Source organism: Salvia hispanica, unplaced genomic scaffold (assembly GCF_023119035.1).
Source record: "Salvia hispanica cultivar TCC Black 2014 unplaced genomic scaffold, UniMelb_Shisp_WGS_1.0 HiC_scaffold_847, whole genome shotgun sequence".
Taxonomy (NCBI): Eukaryota; Viridiplantae; Streptophyta; class Magnoliopsida; order Lamiales; family Lamiaceae; genus Salvia; species Salvia hispanica.
The window spans coordinates 1-15,507 of NW_025952629.1; the positions used below are offsets into that span (position 1 = coordinate 1).

General features: G+C 41.4%; 1 long non-coding RNA gene and 1 pseudogene across 1 annotated transcript; both read left to right on the top strand.

The window, feature by feature from the left end:
• The first annotated feature begins 6,271 nt into the window (after window positions 1-6,271).
• On the top strand, window positions 6,272-13,371 carry LOC125200228 (annotated as a pseudogene).
• Window positions 13,372-14,100: 729 nt separating this feature from the next.
• On the top strand, window positions 14,101-14,653 carry LOC125200229. The gene is made up of 3 exons (XR_007172694.1): window positions 14,101-14,312; window positions 14,442-14,508; window positions 14,621-14,653. It is a non-coding gene; the product is annotated as an uncharacterized LOC125200229 (long non-coding RNA).
• Window positions 14,654-15,507: the final 854 nt, after the last annotated feature.

Below are 15,507 nucleotides of genomic sequence, written 5' to 3' on the forward strand. Positions count from 1 at the left end.
GGGATAAAACCCCCCAAAGTTGCATCCGGGCAAATTTCTCTAAACCTCCGTGCGTGTCTCAATCGGCCCCTGGTTGGAAGGAAATTTGTGCATGCCTTCCATAAAAAGATCTTCACTTTAGGTGGAACTTTTAGTTTCCATAGCTTACCCCATACCATCGAGTTTGTCGCCACTTCAACGGAGCCTTCGCACAAAAACTTAAATGCTGATCGTAGAGAAAAGCCTTTCCGCTCCGGACACCAAAATAATGCACCTCTCTAGAGCTCGGCGGCCGGGATGCTCGATTTGCCGTTTCTTCTTCGTTAAACACAAAGCTCTCACAACCGCTTCATTCCATACATGTGCCCCCTCAAAGAACAAATCGACATCGTAGCATCACGAAATCGATCGTCTCTACATGAGATTAGATGGAGTTTATCGACACTCGGCCACATTCCCCATAAATGGGCGTTTCTCTTCCATCACCAATGTGTTGCCTAAAGCTTACCTTCGACGATCTTTGGTGCCACTAACCCACTACAAAACGAGCTTTGATTACTAACTACAAGTGCGCTACTTTCTTTTGTTTAGGCAAGTACGAGAAAGGAATAACAAGTCTCCTAGGTCCACGAATCCACTAGATCACGGGTCTAGGAACTCACGATCGTTGGAAGATCTCGGTCGTCGGACACAGGAATACGTTCCTCAAAACCCTCAACCACGTATACTAAAATTAGCACGGGAAGTAGGGATCGATCCACGAGATGAATGCCAATCAAACATGCTCAAGGATTCGGGACTATTTTTGGGTTGGCGGCCATCGCATTTTGGTTGAGGAAATTAAACTAAACTTGAGTGAAATACGCTCGCTAAGACTAGATCTAGGCGAACGAAATCATGCATATAAGCTGAAACGAGACAATCACTAGATCTAAGAAACTATTTTCTAAATTACCTAGACCTGGGAAATGAATGACGGTGGGGACCATTTTAATAGGTAAAGTACGGATGAAAAGTTTGGAAAACAACTAACTAAAGTACTAACTATGGACATCATCTTCTCCAACAATTTGCATAAAAATTTCGGTAGAAACAGAGCGGAACGTGGATCGAAAGCAGCGAGACGAAATTTAAAGCAATTAAACGAAGAAAAATTAAAACTACGCGAGATCCACGGCTACTAGACAAGTAAAATGAAAAGGAGCAAAAGTTCGAAATCCATGCACAACTTGATTCCACTCGTCGGATCAGACCTCGGATGCTAAATCCACTCGGATCCAAGCATCAAAACAAACTCCGACCAAAAGTATATCCATAGCCTACGAGTTAGCAAACAACCACCGATCAACAACAACAACACAGATCCACAACCTATTTCCCGATCAAGCACATAATTATCCAAAAACAGAGTAACATTCAAGCTGCCGAAATAAAACCTCAAACAAAAAAACTCGAATCAACATAAATCAACACTAAATAAACACCATCATGACATAAACCAAATGCATAGATAACGTAATAGCAAACAACCAAATCGACTTCCAAACGTTGAAGTTCGACGGAATAAAAGTGCAAAACTGAATGTAAACTGTTTGTTTCTTGCCTCCGTGAGGAGCGGTGTTACCACTAACTTTGCCGAAGATGAACCCCTAGAAACCCTTAACTACCCCAAATTCCCATTTTTCCAAGTGTGTGTGTGAGTGTGTGAGCTGAGAGCCAAATCATATATCCGCGTGTGTTGCATGCTCCTCTATATATGGTGTAAAGTGGGTCCAGCGAGGTATGAATGGTCTTTGTTGCCCTCGCTATTGACTCCCTTCGTCGCCATTTTTTTTCTCTTCAACTCTGCTCACTTTCCTTCGTTTTCTTCGCTAGTCCATTGCTTCCCACTCTTCTCGGATCTAGCGATTCCTTCACCACTCGGCTTAAAGCTGCGTTAGACCCGAGAAAATAAAGTGTTTTTCACCACATAACCGACGCATGAAATTAGCCTTATCATAACCTTTCCGACATCAAGAATCCCTTGTCGAGGAATCATCCCCGAAGGCGGTGCACCCGTTTGAGCGAATACCAAGTTGTCTTGCCGATACGCAATGCCGGCAAAATGGGCTTGATATTGGTCGGCGTCATGCGGGAGTGTCGCCATCGTGGCGGTGAAGTACATAGACATTAGGGAAGGCGGGGCGTGCCTTGGGAGCCGCGACTTGATTCTCCTCGGCCCTCTGCGCGAGCTCTAGCCGCCTTCGCCGCCTTGTTCCCTTACGGCCGACGTTGTGTACCAGAGGAGCCCCCTGCATCGGATGTCGGGAACTCAATCTCTTGTGAGCTGCCTTCCCGCCCTCACTAGACGAGTATTGACCACCGTCGTGTGCTTTGTGCGTTCGAGCTCGAGCCGTCTTGGGATGGACACCGCCGCCCACCTATCAAGCTCTTTAACCGACTGCCAAACATCGGCAAATTTGAAATCTTTGCCGTGTACGCTAAAGCGCAAGCCGCTCTCGAATAGGCTCAACGCTCCGGTAATTCTCGCTCATGCTTGTAGATCCCACAAAATATTTGATATCTTTGTTGGCTCGCTCAAAATGGCTGCGAAGCATCTTCATGTATGGTGAAGGTCCCCCTCGGCTTTCGCTCGTTGTATACATCGGTGACCTTATCCCAAAAACACTTGCGGGATTGTTGATTCCCAGCGATGGGATCGTACAACGTCTTAATCCAAGCGTGGAATAGAGCCATCGTCTCACGCGGTTGCATGGATGACGGCTACGTCCTCCACGCTAGTCTTCCTCCTCTTTTCGAATCCACGCTGGCGGAGCTTCCACCTCTGTCCTCCTCTTCTAGCTCCAGTCGGAAGGTTTTCCGGAGTGTGTTCCTCCAGAACATTCTCACTAATTTGGGATAATCCTGCGTCTGCCCATACTTCGGGCCGGAGGGACGATAGTATGCATCAATTGGAAAAGATTGTGTTTGGTACGCTGGCATCGACTGGCCTTGGGTGCCCGCGACAAACCGAAAGCACCCAAAACATTGTACATGCCCCCGGTTGACGGACAAACGTGTTCAAGTCGTAGCCGCCCTCGCGCCGGAGTTTCCATCCTGGGACAATTTTGGAAATTGGAGAGGAAAGAGATGATATGATAGTGATGAAATGAAAGAGGTAATGGGAGTGTTTATAGAATAGAAAAAGAAAAATAAATTTAAATTCAAATAGTGATCTTCCGTTTTAAAATTTTAATTTTTAATTTTTTTGTAAAATCGATTTTTTTTTAAAAATTATTTATTGTCGGCATGACGACGTCCACTCGCGGGCCGGCGAGTGGGCGTCACGCCGCGCCGAGCTCGCTAGCTTCATCGAGGCGGAGGACACGCGACGGCGCGAGGGTTGCATCGGTATCTCGTGCCGGCTCGTCTCGCGAGGACGAGTCCAACCCGATCGAAATGGTGATGCGGATGCTCTCAATAGTAATAATCTATTCAAATTTCCAAAACAAAATGGCAGCTTCGCTTGGTGGCCACTCTCATCGTCGATTATCACAATCCATGAATTTTGAAAGTAGCCAACTACTCGAGATTACATAGGTTTTTATAAAGTCGATGAAAATCATAATAACTACGTATCTAGGTTGAAATCAACCTTGTAACATTCAATGCAACTATATCTCATCTTCGACATTTTTAGTTTGAACACTTGTTTACTCTCTCGAGACTTCTTGAATAGTACTACAAAATGGAGTATATCCATTGTTAGAGTAGTAGTACAAGAGCATGGATGTGGGCTTACCAGGACTCCACATTTATTCATTTTTTACTCTTGCTCTTCCGCAAGAACATCTCAGGGTCGCACCATTCTATTATTCAATTTAAATAAAAATATTTCCACAATATTAAAATGCATTAAAAATACCTAAAATACTATTACAAATTACTAAAAAATTACAAAATACATAATTAAAATCCTAAAAAAATACATAATTAAAATCCTACAACTTAAAAATTACATAATTAAATCCTAAAAAATACATCATTGAAATTTAAAAAAAGCCCAGCCGATGGCGGTACCCCCAAATTTGAGCTCGGAGAGTTTCGTATCTTTGCGTGATGTGAATCAGTTGCTCGGATCATCGAGATGATCGGCCATATGATTTGACTAAAGGACCCACGAGTTGTGGGGGGGGAGAGCGGCAAAAGGGGAAGCGGGGAGTGGGAGGTCCCCGGTGCGCTTTTTCCCTTCTGAGGGGGTGTTGGAACTCTCGGGCCGCGTCGGCACAAGTGAGCTCCGGTAGCGGAAGCCACCTCATCCTCGCCGGCGTCGGATAGGGATCCCGACCTGGGCGTTTCTTGGAGGAGCTCGGGAGGATGCGACACCTCAGCTTCGAATGATGGCACGCTCACAGGCGTTGAGATGCTGAATGGTTTTCTGACCGAATGGTAGGTCGACATGGTGGCCCGGTGATGATTTAACCTCGCCCGTGTGGCTCCCCGCCGATCGTTGTTCTTGGAGGTAATCACTGGGATTTTTGGATTTCATCATTGGCTTTTCCCGGGCTGCGCATCTACTCTCCTCCTCGATGGTTCCATCCGGTCGGTTGGCATTGTACCGGCGAGGCGCGCCCAAAACTTGTCCGGTTTTGGGTTCGTGTCGGCCGCATCTTCAGAGATTTCCAAATATGCTTTGAATAACTACTCCTCTCCTACGGAGTGTACGGAATCGCGTTGGGGTCCACCGTATAGCCTCGGTGGCATCTTTGTCACCGGGAAAAGGCCGTTACCACCGAAATATACAAACCCTTGGGTTTGAAGTGGGGCGAAATCCATTTTCGGGTAGGGAATGGCGATGAGCCGAATCATTCGTGGTTCCATCGCGGGAGTCGGAAGGGTGATCGCCGGGGCTGGACATTTTATGCAAGAGTGAAAGAGTGAGAATTTAGATGAGAATTGATGAGAGAATTTAGAGACAATTGGTGAGAGAATTTAGAGAGAATTGTGTAAAATTTGTGTGAAAACTAGGGGATTTATAGATGTAATGTGAATTTTGGGATAAAAATAATGAAAAATGAATTAAAAGTGGAGAAAAACGGATATATTTTATTGGGGAAATAGGAAAATATTTTTTTTTAATTGAAAATCAATTTTTAAATATTTTGATTTTTTTAAGAGCATCCACAATGGATGCCTAGTGGGAGCCTAGTGGTTTACATCCATCTTTATCTTTGTCTGATGTGGAGTCCTTTGTGGTCCTATCTCTTATCCATTTTTCATTTCAATTTTAATGTTATTTTTTTTTTATTTTCACATATTATAAATAGAAAAGTTAAATACTAAATTAAATGAAAATCATGCATTACTTAATTTTAAAAAAGAATTTATAAATTTCATATTTAATTTTAATCAAATAAAAATTAGAAAAATATAAATACACTATTATAGAACACAATAAATTTAAATAAAACACTTACATTAATCGAATAAAATGGGAAAAGTATAATAATAAAGGTCAAAATAAAAAGAATATGTTGAGTTTGGGGCTTGAACACACAACATCTATAATTTTACAATATACATTTACCATTAAGCTAAACATAGATTATGTATTGAAATCAAACAATTATTTACATAAAGCAACAAAAACTCTCTTTTAAGTGTAAAACAATTGTCCCACATCGAAATCACAAAGATATTTGGAGTTGAAAACCTATCTATAAAACAATTTGTCCTCCAATCTGATAAGTTGGAGTGAGCTTAAACTATCTATAAAAGGTTAACTCTAGCAATGCAAAACTTGCTCATTTAGTATGGAGGATTTAGTATGGAGGATTATATTCTACAAAATATATTCTTTCACTAATTCATGGATCCACCTTTTAGTATGGATCGTTGTGAAATTATAGTTTTTATTTCAAGTTAAAAATGATTTTTTAATATAAAAATTGATTTTTTAGAATTAAAAATCGGTTTTTATAATTAGAAATTGATTTTTTATTAAATTTTTTTCCGAGATCGGGCTCGGCGTTGTGTAGCAATGGCGCCCGATCTCACGCCCGATGGATCGGCGAAGATCGGCCGCGACCTAACGTTCGTCGGCTGCTTGCTGCCGGTTGGCACGGCGCCCGCCTTAGCATTGGGCACCGATGCAAGTGATCTAACTCCATTGTTTTATAACCAATATGAAATAATTTTTTTCCTCTGATGCAACTAAACTTGGATTAAACGTATCAAATTCCTCAATCGCCAAAACATTTAAATAAAATTGCTAATACCGTATAGCGACTTATCTTGCACTACTAACCCTCTCCTTTTGATTTGATTAGACATGAAAAATCTGAGATGAGCAAGAAGCGAGTGCTGATAGTGGGAGGCACAGGCTACCTGGGGCAGCACCTCCTGCAATCATTTGCCGATGCAGATTCTCAACTTGATCTGGCTTTCACGCACCACTCTGCTCCTCCTCAACCGCTACTCAATGCCATTCCTCATGCTCTTTCTTTCCCCTCGATTTACGCACCTGCCACGGCCTCGATGCCATCTCCCACCCCTTCGCTCAGGTTTTTATTCCCCCCAAATTCATGACTAGCTAATGCTTTACATTCAGCAAACTACTAGTATTTCAATTTATTTGTTGTTTGCTTCCGCAGTTCCTAAATTAGTGATCTATATGAAGTGATTATTTTGAAAGAACAAGTTGTAATTGGATTATCGTCTCTCTCAAAACTTTGACCTCTTTTATATAAAGAGTAATTACTGAATTGGTTTTCAGCCTGATGTGGTGATCAATTGTGCTGCTCTATCTGCCCCTGGCGTCTGTGAGATGGATCCGGAAGCTGCAATGTCGATAAATGTGCCAACTGGTCTTGTGAAATGGTTATCGAGCTTTGGAAAGAGCTGTCTGCTCATTCATTTGTCTACTGACCAAGGTTAAGTCATATGTGTTTCTGCTTTTTTTCATGTAGTAGAAACTATCTTAGGTGATAAATATAGTGGAGAAATCATTCTTGTATTCAATGAATAATATGATACGGAGACTATATATTTATAGGCTAAAAAAAATATCTACACAAGGAAAACCCAAATTTTTCAATTAAAGATATTTTCTATCTTTGGCTGATATATTCCAAATTCCCCAAAAATCAACCGTTTTTTCCCCGATTTTGTGAGATCTTCATTCTAACACACCCTCAAGCTAAGTCATGGGTTTTCCCGATGTTTAGCTTCGAAAAGGCCTTCTTAAAAACGATTTTTAGTTTTTTTGCTTTTTTTTCAAGATGCCCGGTTGATCTTCAAATTTTGACAAAAAGGCATTTCCACCACCTTTCCCTCAATTTTCCTTTATGAAATGCCGATCTTTCCACATGTTTTGTTCTATCGTGTTGCCCCGGATTTTCGAAATCCCAATTTTTTTCATTTTGTTATCACGGAACAGCTCACGAGGGAAGGGTCGATCGAAGGCCCAACCCTTCGGTCATAACCCCCAAGCCACAAAATTTCTTGGCCCACTTTTGTTTCCCTTTCCAATTGGGTTTCCCAAGACTAGAGATGCACCCCCTTTCTTTTTTACCCTGTCACAAATTACCTCCTAAAAAGGAAAAGTCCCCGGGGGGTTTTCCCCCTTTCCTTTCCCGGTTTTCCCCGAATGCATCGAAAAACCTTTATCCCCATTTTCCATTTTTTTCCAAAACGGAGCCCTTTGTTGGTAATTCCTTTCAAATATCCGCCGATCCTCAAAACCGCCCCAATCTCCTCTTGTGGTGCTGCATAAATTGACTCACTACCCCAAGCATAGCAAATCCGGTTTTGGTGAGAGGGTAGATCAATTTTCCCACTACTGGAATCTCCCCCCTGCCGTCTTGCCTTTTCTTTTGTAATCCATGATTTTGCACCATGGGAGTGCCCGGTCGGGGGGGCCTTTTAACCCCTATTTTCCTTTACAGATCAAGTATATATTTCCTTTGGTTTATGAAGATTCCATTTTTAGATTTTAAAGATTCTACCCCAAGAAGTTTTTTAAGGCCTAGATCTTTCATCTCGAACTCGTGAAATAGATTCTTCTCCTTTTTCCCCAAACTCCCTTTATCATCCCCAAAAGATCATGTCGCCCCCATATATAATCGGCCCCTAATTTTTTCCCCCTTTTTTCGATAAACAAAGTATGATCAATTACTCCCGTTTGTACTCATTCTTCATCACCTCCCGAATCTCCCAAACCATGCTCCATGCCCAAACTTCGGAGTGTCTTCTTTAGTTGACAAACCCCCTCACCGGGAAATCTCCCGTGAACCCCGGGGGTGGTTCCTAAATAAAAGGGGTTTTTGGGAATTCCCCGTGTAGGAAAGATTAGTCACATCAAACCCATGGGAAATGGCCAAACCTTATTAAAAAAATTGAGAACAACACCCTCACGGTATTAATCTTAGCCGGGGAGAACGTTTACATAATCCAAACCCATATGCCCGGGGATATCCCCCCTTTCCCCAAAAAAGTGCCTTATACCTCTCTTCTTTCCTCCGGGCTTCTTTTTTGTGAACACCCCCTACCTGACCGTCTTGACTCCTCTAGTAGTTGTTTAACCCCGTGTTGTTTTTTATGAAATGCCCTCATCTCGGGGGAGGGTTCCCCACTCCCCTTTTGTTTCCATTCCTCCCCCGGCCGGGGGGGATTTTTTCTTCTTAAAGGGGAAAATTTCCCCGGGCCCGGCCATTTGGGGAGACTTTTCCTTTGGGGCCACTTTTCCTACGGGTTTTCTTTATCTTTTTTTGGGGAAGCCTTTTTTGGGGGGAAAATTTTCTTGTAATTCCCCCAAGGAAAAACATATTTTTTCCCGGGGTTTTCCATCCCCGGGGTTGTTTTCCTCTCGGGGTTCTGAAAAAGGCCCGGGGGGATAACCGAACTTTCCCAAGGTGTTTGGGTTGGAAAAATTAAATTTTGGTTCCCGGGGCCCTTTCGGGGGTAGAGGGGGCGGCTCAAACGTCGGCGGGTTTGCCGGGGGCGGGCTATCCGGATTTTTTTGGAAACCCTTTGAGGAGTTTTTGGGGAAAAGGGCCAAACCCCCAAATTAGATAGTCCCCCTTTTAATTTCCACCCTTTCTCCCCCCATTGGGGGGGGGTGGTAGAAAAATTGGCCAAGTTTCGGTTCAAGGGGGGTGATTTTTCGGGGGGAAGGATCAAAACATTGTAACCTTTTTTTTTGTCCCCTACCCCCCAAAAACACATTTGGTTGCACAGGGGACAATTTGGTTTTGTTAAAAGTTTTGGAATATGGGTTTAAGAATCCCAAAAACTTTGGGGTTTAGGTTTTGATGGTCGGGGTTTTGGGTTGTTTTGGGTGGGGCATCAAAGGGGGTTTTTATGTTTAGGGGTTTTTGGTTTTGGGGGGTTAAGGGGTATATAGGCGGCCAAAAATATGTGGGGACTTTTGATTCGATCAATGGGTTTTGGGGCATTTCTAGGATTGTTCGATTTTTCCGTTCGCCCACCCCTTCGTTTGGGTGTAAAAAAAAGAGGTTTTTGGATTCACCCTTTCTTTCAAAATTGGGTTCATTTCATTTTCAAACTCCCCCCCATTATCCCACCTAAGGTTTTTATGTGGTATGATATTGGTTTGGGTTAATTTAAAAAAGGGGGGGAATTTATCAAACACGTCGGGCTTATTTTTTTTAGAAAGAAATCCTGTCATTCTCCCCTACAAACCTTAAAAAAATCCAAAAAAAACGAAAAACCTTCCCCCCAATAAATTAGGGGACCCGAACATCAGTGTACTAAAGAAAACATGGATTTCATACAGTATTTGTAGGTTTAAATGGTTTATGGCTCTTGGCCAAAACAGTTTCCAAGAAAAATCGAAGGAATTGAAAGGTTGGAAAAAGCAATTTAAAATAATCGGGAGAAGGGTGTCCTGTCTTCGGTGCCGAGGCAATTTCGTTTCGGGGATCGTGACCCGGCATTCCCATGTTGAGCTATCTCGTCACGTAGTGAGTCCTCTTTCTCGGTGCCCCCCAAGAATCCTCCTCGTGGAATATCGTAAAATCAAAATCGGGATGCATTAGAAGCGTACAATTTAACTCCTAGTCACATGACTAATAGACATAAGTCTCGAGACAAAGTGGGACATATAAACAATTCGTGAGTCGGATTAGGTGAAATTTCAATAGTGCCGAGACCCCTCGCGTAATCAACTCCCATTTGCGTCTTAATATATGATTTCGTGACATCATTAAAGATAATAAAGTCATCTATGTCGGAGTCATGGTATCGGTTGCCCCACGTCAAATATCCATCCCTTGAACATTTATCAGTATTACTATAAACATGAAATGCAGCGGAATTTTCTAGTAGGGGTGCAAATTTATTGGTAGACATATAATTGGGGCAATTTCGAATTTTCTGCACAGCCTGGGTTCAAATTTCTAATTTGAATAATCAGGGGGCCAAGATCTAATAGCATGGGGTCCTTTGATATTTTCTAAACCCCGAGGGGAGAAAGTAGGATTTATTAAAAACTGAATTAGGGTTCGAAAACTTCCGCCTGAAACTCCTGCCCTCTAGCGAATTGCCAGCGCCCCCGATGTTGCCGCGGTCAATTGATTCTCCGTCACTGGTCCGTTTGATTCCCCCTGAACTCCGGTGTCAGCCCGGGGGGGTTCCATCTCCGTTCCCCTCTGCCGTTGCCTCGCCGCCTCGCCCTCGCCGTTCTTCCCACCATTCTGGATATCCCACACGTTTAAAGCACGTTTCCCCGTATGTTTTGCTTCCCGCAGTGGGAACACCATAATTTTTATGATCGGGCGTTGATTTCCTGGCCGGCTGGTTGCGGTGGGGGCGGTGGTGCGCGGTGTGGTGGACGCTGATTCGGGCGCGGGCCTTGTCCGATGGCTGCGAGTCCGTGACCGATTTCTCCCCAAATGATGAATCGGCGTTACCCCGCTGGCTTCTCCGGTGGGTGAGAACGCGCCGGTGGCATGATGCTCCGTCGAGCCGCCTCCGTCTTCCCCTCCCATATGCCTTCCACTGATGGGGGTGGATCTTCCTTCAGAATGTCTCGCCGAATCAGTCTACTCTTGATTCAATCCGGTTAAGAACTTAATCAGGCAGCGTCGTTCGAATGGGTTAAATTGATCGATCCTTTATCACAGCAGTTGATAGGTTGTTTCGGCACGATCTATGTTGATCCACAATCCGTGAATTTTCGTATCGTCTCTAGATCGAGACGCCTTGTTTGATGTTGATTGCTTTTTCTTCCAGGTCGTAAATGAGGTAACGATCCGCCTTGTTCTCAAACGTGACCGGAGATTGTCCCATAGAGCCTTGATGTCAGATGATGCGTGAGTCGGCGACGATTTCGTTTTCAATGTTGTCGACGATCCATGAGAACCCGAGATCGTTCTCCTCCCACTCGTCGAATCCCTTGCTCCCTGCTTCTGGGGGATCGTTGGATGTATGGATCGCCCCTCTGCCCCCTATCTTGACCTTCATCAGTCGAGACCATGGGGTAATTCCTTCCATTCAACTTGAAGGCTACGGTGATGCCTTTGCTGTTCCTCAAACTCTTTGTCTGTTCTGGATTTATTTTGGTATCTTCTTCTGTGTCTGACATGATTTTGATGTAGGGTTCGGTTTATCTGGGCTTGATTTTGGCTGAAACGGTCGAGAATTGGTATTGGCTATGATGAAATTTCTCTGAGCCTAGGATCGTGTTTCTGCTCTGAGGCCATGATAAATATGAGTAGGAGAAATCATTCTTGTATTCAATGAATAATATGATACAGAGACTATATATTTATAGGCTAGGAAATATCTACACAAGGTAAACCTAATTTTACAATTAAAGATACTCTATCTTTGGCATGATATATTCTCAAATATACTCCCAAATCAATCACACGTTATTTCCTGATTTTGTGAGATCTTCATTCTAACATTAGGTACTACTACTACTACCTCATTTGTCTTAGTTTGTAATTATTGCATTCTCTTTGCTGTTTTGTTATACGGAGTATATTTTAGGTTGTGTTGATCTCTTGCTTCGTCGCCTTATGATCCATTTTCGATGTTTATTATTTGACTTAAAAGGCTGTGCCCAATGCTTCAATCTAATAGCATTGCCAAGTTCACATGCTTGAAACACCTCAAGATTGAATTTAGTTTTAACTTTTTGTAGTTATCACCATTTTCATAGATCTGATAGCAGTAAAATAGATAAAAAGGACCCAAGCTCAGATAAAATGATGTGAATTTTCTGCAGTTTATGAAGGAACCAAATCATTCTATAAGGAAGAAGATGAGACGGTTCCTGTTAATGTTTATGGTAAATCTAAAGTCGAAGCAGAGCAGTACATATCTGCACACTGCCAAAACTATGCAATTTTGAGAAGCAGTATAATTTATGGACCGCAAACCGTCTCTCCTGTTCCCAAATCACTTCCAACCCAGGTTCATACAGACACTGCTAATACTATCTTTTACTTCTTTTATCTTCATTAGCACTTAAAACTTCATTGTAATCTCACAATCATTTCTACACATCCATTCAGAAATAAAATTCTTGCTAGTGGCTGACTTGCTTTTGAAAGCAAGGTGATGCCTTTATTTACTGGTTCTGCTTTCTTAATGAGTTTCATTAGAGTCATTTCTTATGCCATCAATGTGAAGGATCTTATTATGTATTTTTGTGCAGTGGATGGATAGTGTTCTTGCTAAGGGAGAGCCAATGGATTTCTTTCATGATGAATTCCGCTGCCTATCTTTGTGAAGGATCTTGTTGCTTCGTACAAATACTGACAAACCAATGGATCACAGGTTAGTGGAGTTGGTTTTGGAACTTAGTTTAGTTTCTTTGTTTAGTAGTAAATGTTTTCAGAATAGAGCTGCTTTCCTGCTGGGAAAATGTATCAATTTTACTTTTTTTTTTTTTTTTTTTTTATGTATCAATTTTACTCTTATCATGCTTGAGCTTCAAATTTTGATTGATAATGTTGTGCAGAGACTAAACAAGTGCAGCTGCTTCTGAATGTTGGTGGACCTGATAGGGTGTCACGGGTTCAAATGGCTGAGGCTGTTGCGCATGCCAGGGGATATAGTACCTCATTGATCAAACAAGTTTGGCTTCATCAGTATGTTTCTAGAATGTGTTTTCTTCTTCAATCAGTTTGATGATATAAGAGAAATTCAGCACTTAATTCATGGGGATCTTAGGACTCTCTCTCTCGTCCATCTTAACTTTGGAGTATGCAGGTTGATCGCGGTGTGAAGTCGCCTTGTGATATTTCCATGGATATCACCAAGCTGGTTCAGACGACAGGTATTTCTCCGACATGTTTTGCAGAAGGCGTCAGATTGACTCTTGAAGCTGAAGCTAAAAGTTCAGTGAAGCCATAATTGAAGTTAGCTTGAGAATTCACAAAGTATTCTACCATGTTCTACAAGCCAAGCCTTGATTTTTTCTTTTTGATGTTTTTTCGTTGTTTCGTGCAAATATATCAACTCTAAAATGACTACCTCTAAACAAATCTTGTATGCAAGGCTTGATTTTAGATTGTTTTCATTGAATAAGCAACGTATGGAGTGGACGAGGACAATCATTTTCTTTTGCAAATTAATGTAAATTTACAAGACAAACAATTTATGATGCAAATGCATACGAAAGTTGAAATAGTAGTTGAAATAGCGTGTTAGTTTATATTCATAAATTGGTAATAAATAAAATAAAGCGCTTTACATTGATGATAATAATTAAAAAAAAAAAAAGACTTGCCACTTCCATGTGCAACTGCCACCCCTTTTCAGATCTCTGAAATTCTCTGTTCACTGACCTCGGATCTCACTGCGTGTTGCTTCATTCGCCAAGGTCATCAAATTTGCTCTTTTAAATTTACTCCAGGTTTTTGTGTAACAATCAATGTGATTGAATTTCGGAAGTTGAAAGCATCGGATTTTGAATTGCAGTAGGAAAAGTTTAAATTAATTATGGCTGTAAGGAGACCTGGCGTGATTGCCCTTTTTGATGTCGATGGCACGCTTACCGCTCCAGAAAGGTGTGTATAACTGTTTTTTCTTTTTTGTGTTTGTTCTACTTTCCAGTTTCTATATAATGTGGATATAATTGAAGCTGCACTATCTCAATTTTGGCTAGAACCTTCATAAGTTAATATTCTACTACAAATTAGTTAGCTTTATGTTCCCATTTAACTCTGAAAGAGGAATACTAACTTATTGGGCTCTTACAGTTTGCATCTATTTGTTCTGGTCCATTTACATGCTACTATGGCGGTTATGAGTTGATTTAGTGTTTCCAACTGCAGGGGGCTACTCCTAAGATGTTAGAGTTCATGCGGGACCTTAGAAAGGTACTTCATTTTTCATTGACAGGGTGTGTGAAAGTTCGTTGTTGAGTGATGTTTCGTTGGAGGCTTATATGTAGAGGATAACAATTAACAAGACAATGTGGTTCAAACTTTGCACTTATCTCTTCTCAGGTAGTAGCTATTGGCGTTGTTGGAGGGTCTGATTTTGTTAAGATAGCAGAGCAGCTTGGAAAAACAGGTCACCTAGACTTAAATACTCCATTACTTAGATCCTGATCCCGAATTGCAGATCATCTTCACATGATTTTAATAAACTAATTGTAGAGATACGGTTTCTTCATTCTATGCAGTTACTGAAGACTGCTGAGAGCGGCCTAGTTGCTACAAGGATGGAAAATTAATCGGAACACAGGTATTGTCTAAGCCTCAAACATATCATCTCTGTCAAAAGAAGGGGGAGAACCATTCTTCATCTTCCTTCCTGCAAAAACGAAATTAGTTAGGAATACATGTGTGTTTTTTATATCTGCTCGCTGCTGAAATTATTGATATCCTCCCCTAAATAATAAGAATTGAAGCAGTTCGTACATTTTCATATTGCTAGCTTTGATGCGTATTTTAAAATATCTTATCCGGTTTACACAATATACTTATAAAACATAACAAATGTTTGATTTTTAGTTTTGAAAGATGTTGACAAAATTAAAACAAACAATAAAACAGAAAGATTTCAACACGGAAAGACATGTCACTCCAAGCCTTTTACAAAACACCCATAATGCATTAACAATAAAGTCTAAGATCTTTATTCAAAGGTTGTAATAGGGCTAGGGATAAGGTAAGGATAAATATGGATAGTAGCTCAAAAAACTACATCTTTGAGTGTCAAATTCTTTATTCTACCACTTTCTTCCAATGAATCAAACAAAATACAACATTTTACAACCCACACTTTCACCCACCAAACTTGACATCTTTTTCTAGACAAGATTATATCTTCAACAAGCAATAGAAGTTCTAACTTTATTCACTTTTTTTTCTTTTTTTTTTTTTATTTTCAAAAGCCTTGACTTTTACAATTTGGAGGCCGTCTTTCCCTTTCTAAGAACTTTATTCTCAACACTTATACATAACATCGAATCTGAAAATCTCTACACTTTTGTAGAACACCACCTAAAACTTACAACATGATCAACAAAGTCCGGATTTTGAAGACGAAGGAGTGTATATTTTAGGT